At 47.0% G+C, this 6,263-nt stretch overlaps 1 long non-coding RNA gene across 1 annotated transcript; it reads left to right on the forward strand.

Moving 5' to 3' along the window:
- Positions 1–233: 233 nt before the first annotated feature.
- LOC308426394 lies at positions 234–5,565 on the forward strand. The gene is made up of 3 exons (XR_013975202.1): positions 234–368; positions 4,260–4,420; positions 5,453–5,565. It is a non-coding gene; the product is annotated as an uncharacterized lncRNA (long non-coding RNA).
- The last annotated feature ends 698 nt before the right edge of the window (positions 5,566–6,263 follow it).

The raw sequence follows: 6,263 nt of genomic DNA on the forward strand, positions 1-6,263 counted from the left end.
CTTCCTTTCCCCAGATGGCTAGCTTACAGCCTCTGGAACATAGAGAAACCTAACAATAGTGTACACGGTTTCTTGTCCTTAAAACTTCTCCTGAGTTGTATGTTGTGGGAAGAGACTGGTTACCAAACGGATTGGGAGATATTTGTGAACTCACTTTAGCTTTGGCGTCTCCAGCAATGTCGTATTTAATTCCTCATTAATCAGCAAGTTATATAAATAACTAATGCCTAATTTGAGACAGTGTTGCAGTAAACAAAGATGTCTAACATGTGTTCCTTGCGCTCGTTTTGTACTGTCGTGAAAACTTGATTATCTTCTGTTGTGACAACAGATGAGAGAATGGATTCAGAGGGGAGACAGAGGCCAAGGTAAGACTAAAACCCAAGTAACTGTTATTGGGGAAATACCTGTGGGAGAGCAAATGAAGACACAGATGTGTCGACACAGCCTGTCATCCTTCATCATTTGGGAGGTAAAGAGTGAAAAATCAAGATCAATAGTTCTGGGTCATTCTGTACTACATAACAAGTTGAGGCCAGCCTGGGCTATGAACGGGCTTTTTTCAAAACACAAAACAAAACAACAACAAAACCTAACTAATAATAATAAGTGTATGACTGTGAAAAAGGCACCGTCTGACACACAGATCTGGCCTTTAAGTGAAGGCTGTGAGGAGGAGTTGGGTGACATCTTCTTGACCTTGGTGTAACCTAAGGTCCTGAGGCTGCCCAGGACTGGTAGCCTTGCCGGTCATCACAGAGGAGACCTGTCTCCTGTCTTCTTATGTTCTTCCCATTGCTGTTTCCCTGCCCTTTGCCTGTTTCATATTTTTTCATAACTGGACAATTTGGAGTCTTCTACCCCATGGAAGAGAGGATTCTGGGAATGGTGATGGGAGAATTAAGACACACTGTCTGACTGCAATACGGTACTATCACAAATTATAACAGATACAGTCCTTTTTCAGGGAGTGACTTTGGTCTGGTGTGGATGGGTTGGGAGATGTCAGCAGGAACCTGCTTGTGCCTTCAGAAGATCCTGTTTCCTGCTATGTCCCTACGTTTGGAGGGTAATTGGTAAATTCCAGGCATAATCAGTTACTGGCAACCAATAGAGATCCCCTTGGCGTCTCATTATCCTTATATGGATTCCAAGAAGTTTCTAGACCTTCCTCTTCTTGGTTGGCCAATTTCCTGTGCATTCAGGAGAGGATCTCTGCTTCCTGTGACTCTCCACTTCTCCCAAGCTCTAAGACAGGGTTGTGGCTGGCTCCACACTTTACACAGATGTATCCACACTCTTTGCATCATTTTCAGAACCCATAGGAGGTTAGTTTATATTCTAGTATTTGCCGCTGGTTTTTGTTGTGATTTGTTGGTTTTTGCCAATTGTTCCGGGTGCTTGACTTGGGGGGGGGGGGTGAAGGGGGCCAGGAAGGGAAGAACAGCAGAAGCAATACCCCCAAATCTCACCCATGGTCTCAGAGCACATTCGAGTGTTCTGACCTTTTAAAGATGAGGCTTGGGAAGGTAAAAATCAGCCAAGTAGAATCTACACCAGGAGTCTCCCAATCCCAGTCCGTGTGTGTGTGTGTGTGTGTGTGTGTGTGTATGTGTGTGTGTGTGTGTGTGTGTGTGTGTGTCCCCAGCTATTACTTATTCCTCTGTTGCTCATTTATCAAGTAGCTTTCAACCTAGTAGGGCAGAGGCAGTGTGAGATAGAAAGTCTAAAATATCCTCAGAGAACTGCATGTGTGCAGAAAGGAACCACACTCAGAAAAAGGACTCTGAAGGAAGTTGACCATGTAATGGAAGACAGAATGTGGCTTTTGAAGAAGCAGAGGTGGGTGTGGTGGCACTATTAGAAGATGGGGCCCTTTTGGAGTAGGTGTGTCACTGTGAGTGTTGACTATAAGAGCCTCATCCTAGCTGCCAGGAAGCCAATGTTCTGTTCTCAGCCTTCAGATGAAGATGTAAAACTCTTAGCTCCTCCTGCACCATGCCTGCCTGGGCACTAAACCTCTGAACCTGTAAGCCAGCTCCAATGAAATGTTATCCTCATAGGAGTTGCCTTGGTCATGGTGTCTGTTCACAGCAGTAAAACCATAACAGTGGACAGTTGAAGTATAGGTGCTGAAGGCAAAAGAGGCAGTAGAAGAAGAGAAGGGGAGGAGGAAGGGAAAGAGTAGGATGAAGAGGAAGAGAGACAAGGGAGGAGGAAGTAGAGAAGAAAGAAGAGGAAGAAGAAGAACAGTGGGAGGGAGGGGAGGAAGCTGGAGGAGCAGAGAGGGACACATGAGTCCTGGACACCAACCAAGGAAGTTCGGGCCACTCACTGACAGCAGTGACACAAAGACACCACAGACTTGTATCTGCTCTGGCCACTCAAACACACCTTGAATAATCTACTTTCTTTCAGCCTCCAACCCAGAGCAAGAATAAGATCAGCACAATGGTGGTGCTCATTTCTTGGTGGACTTGCCTGACCTTGGGCACAAGGGAAGAACACAGAGAAGCTGGCCTGTCTCATGTCTGTATTTAAAAATGTCTGGGAAACCTAACAAATCCTGAAGCTCAAAGTGCCTGGTTCTCCATCCTCCATGATTGCACTCTCAGAATTACCACAAGAGGCAGGTTTGAGTTTAAGATCTTAAACTCTGGTGTTCTCAGTCAGAGGTTGAAGCTACAGGAGAGGTGGCCACAGCCTACCTCCTTCTCCCAGCTGGATTCTATCTATCTCATATTGCTGGGGACTTCAGTGCACACATGGGACCTTATGTCCCATCTTTCACAAATCCTGTATTCTAGCCTTCCCTTGGGAGAGAAAGGTCTGGGAACACCCATACATATCAAACAGGCAGATTTGGGGCTTTTTGGATGGGAACTGGGTGTAGGGGGTTTCTACCATTGTAGTTGAAACTCTAGGAGGTAGACCTGGGTTCTCCTCAGTGACATCCCGTTGATCCTGTGGACACCTTTGCTCCATAGGAAGGTCAGCATCCAGAGGAAGGCTGAACTCAGCATTCCCCATTTTGTGAGGGAAAAGTTTGTAGGTCTCTTAGCACAACATGACTCATAACTGCAGTCCCTGCAGAATTTCTCCAATGTGGATCAAGATGGAGTCCCCAGGCAGGGGGGCCACACTACTCATCAGATTCCTTGGCTTTAACTTCTGCATCAAATCTCTGGGCTCAACTCTGTTTCTCTGTTCTGTTCTGTTGGGGCTGAGAAACAGCATGGCTGCCAGTGACTGGTACTCTTGACAGGGAGGGTGTCTACACAGTCTTCAGAAGGTCCTAACTTCTTCGTGTCTATTTTTAAAATGTGTTTACACATAGCCCTGTGTGTGTCCTTTTCTTTCCATGGTCCTGGCAGCTCTATCTTTGGAGGGCTGCATGAAGACCAGCACCTAGCAAGGACAACAAATCAGACAGAGCTTATCCTCCTCTTCCTGAGTTAGTGACCCCCAGAAGGACCCTGTCGTCCGAATGAGGGTGGGGAGAGGAAGAGGTGGGGGTAGGGAGGAGAAGAGGAAAGAGAGGCAATGAAAGGAGAGAAGAAAAGAGGATGGAAGGTATAGAGGTAGAAAGGAGAAAGAAGAGGAGAGAAGAGAAGAAAAAGAGGGAGAAAGGGAGAGAGGTGGGGGAGGAGAGGTAGGGGAGAGGGATACAGAGAAAGGGGAGGGTGAGGGAAAGTGAGGAGAGAGCACCAGTCTGAGGGGAGCCTCCATTAAGCCATGGAAATTGTGAGGTTTATTTCAAGTCTTAAAATTGAAATATTTTTCCTGGGTTCCCTCCTTGGGAACACTTATGTGTAGGATTAATTTATGACTAAATCTCAAACCAAAACAGTTCGTAAGGCCCAACACCCAATAAAGTTTCCATTTAGTTTCTGCTCACATTTCCTCCCCACCTGGCAGGTCAAGGTTTTGTGGCTCCTTGTGTGTTTTCCAATTGCCTAGAAGGCCTGCCTCTCTCTGGGTCTCACTGCCTTGGGTGTCTGTCCTGTCTGCCACCGAGGCCTGTGACAAATGTTCATAACCATGTGCTCAGCTCTAGGCTTAGTAGGTATGGGCTTTGACTTGGAAGCCGTGAGGTCCCTGGGAACCCTGGGCAGCAATGCTGTGTGTGTAACCCCTGTAGAACAGAGAGCCCAGGATAGCATCCCACACAGATGGTCTCCACAGTAATCACGCATCACTCTTAGCTACTCTAACCACAGATGTCAGAACAGGACCTGAGAAACCACTGTGTTTTACAGAGAAGGAAGCCAAAAGAGAGATGAGTTCCCCAAGATACTTCTGGAGGACTGATGTTTATGTGGTAGATGCTCCATGCTGGCCATAGGAGTAGATGCAGGCTTGAGTGGGCACCCAGCATCCAGGAAGAATAGACGACTGTGGGAAATTCTGTGAAGAACAGGTAGGTGTGGGGAGCAAAGCCTGTAAGCCCAGGCTGGGACGAGGCAGGACTTTGGTCCCTCACTCACCTTGGGTTGCTGAGGGTCTTCCTTGCTTCCTAGTACTAGTATAGAGCAGGAGTGGGGACAGAGCTGTGAGGTGACCCCCCTGGCCTTTGACCCCAGAGAGGTCATATTTCCTTATGTGATCTCATTCTTACACTCCCAACTGTCAATTCGGGGGATAGCTGTCAATAGCCCCCCCACATTCCAGATGTTGCTCCCACTAGCTGTTCTAATCCTTGCTTATACAGAGCCAGCTCTTTTCGTATCCATCTATCTTACTACAACCCTCCCACGGCAACCATCTCCCTTCTCCCTGCTCATCCCACTAAACCTGGATGAAGAGCCTTATAGTCAAAGGGATGTCTTGAGGTGCCCCTTGGGTTGTTGCCCCCTCCCTGGAGCCTCTCCCTCTTGTTTCTCACTGTTTCAGCACTTGGCTTTCTGTCGGTCTTTGAGTTGATTGATTGGGTGGAGGAAGACAAGGAGAAGCAATGGAGGAAGAAAGGAGAGGAAAGGGAGAGGGAAGGGAGAGGGAAGGGAGAGGGAAGGGAGAGGGAAGGGAGAGGGAAGGGAGAGGGAAGGGAGAGGGAAGGGAGAGGGAAGGGAGAGGGAAGGGAGAGGGAAGGAAGAGGGAAGGGAGAGGGAAGGGAGGAAGCATCTTCCTTGTAGTCTACCCTGGGCCCCCAGTGTCACACACCACTATTCATTAGTGCTTTTTCTCCCCAGCGGTCCACTGGCAGGAAGCCGTGTCTCCTTTGTGCTTCCCTACCAATGCTGCTGGTTCAGACATCTGTCACTGTTCCTTGCCCTTAGAGTGTGTTCTGCTCCCTCCCAGCTCAGGCTCCCCTTCGAATACCCGCTTTTCAGACCTCCTTCTTCCTCTATGACTCACCTGACAGAGTCAGCTCTGGTTTTTTTTTTTTTTTTTTTGGTGAGATAGTCCTCCATAGACGGGAGCCACACATCATAGTGTCCTGCTCTACTTACAGATCAGTCCTCCTTGTCATCACCACCCAGCTCGGGACATTCAGCCAGGTCAGTCCCCAAGCAAGTACCATCTGGCCCTCCAACATGGCAGCACCGCCTGGCCCTCCAATGTGAAGAAGTCAAGGACCACTGCTGCTCTGGACTCTGGGGAACACTTTACAGGTGGGGTGGATGGGGGATGGAAATGTGGATGGAGTGAAGTTTGGGGGTGGGAGGGATGTCAGTCAGCAGCTGTCTTCTCAAGACAGTCAGTCTGCCAAGGCCCACTTGGAGCTCATTGTGCTGTTTTATTTATAATATTCATTTCCCAATGATTTGGGTGTCTATCTTGACTTAATCCTTGAAATCTAATAAGCAAGCAGTATTGTTTGGGGAATAGATGATATTAGGCAATTTGATACTGAAATTAAAAACCATGTGTTCTTTGATTTATGGCCCGTTGAGTTATGGTCTGTTCTTTTTTTATTTATTCTACGTCTAGCAGAATAAATTAAACATTTCACACTCTTAGTTGTGGAGTTATGTAATTATATTCCCCATGTTGAGTTACTATTCCAAGTGTTCTGTTTATTGTCCATTGTTCATGTGTTTCAGTATTGTTTTCTTTTTGGTTAGTTTTTTTGAAGCAGAAGTTCCCTCTCTATTCATGATATACCCCAGGCTGATCTGAAATTTACAATCCTCCTGCCTCAGCTCTTTGAGTGCTTGGACTATTGAATTGCATCACCACATCTAGTCTGTGCTTGCTGAGTTTTGTATCACCCTTATTTTTATGTTATTTTTAATTTAAAATGGGATTCTTTTTGCCAAGTC

This window comes from Micromys minutus (assembly GCF_963924665.1).
Source record: "Micromys minutus genome assembly, chromosome: 1".
Lineage (NCBI taxonomy): Eukaryota > Metazoa > Chordata > Mammalia > Rodentia > Muridae > Micromys > Micromys minutus.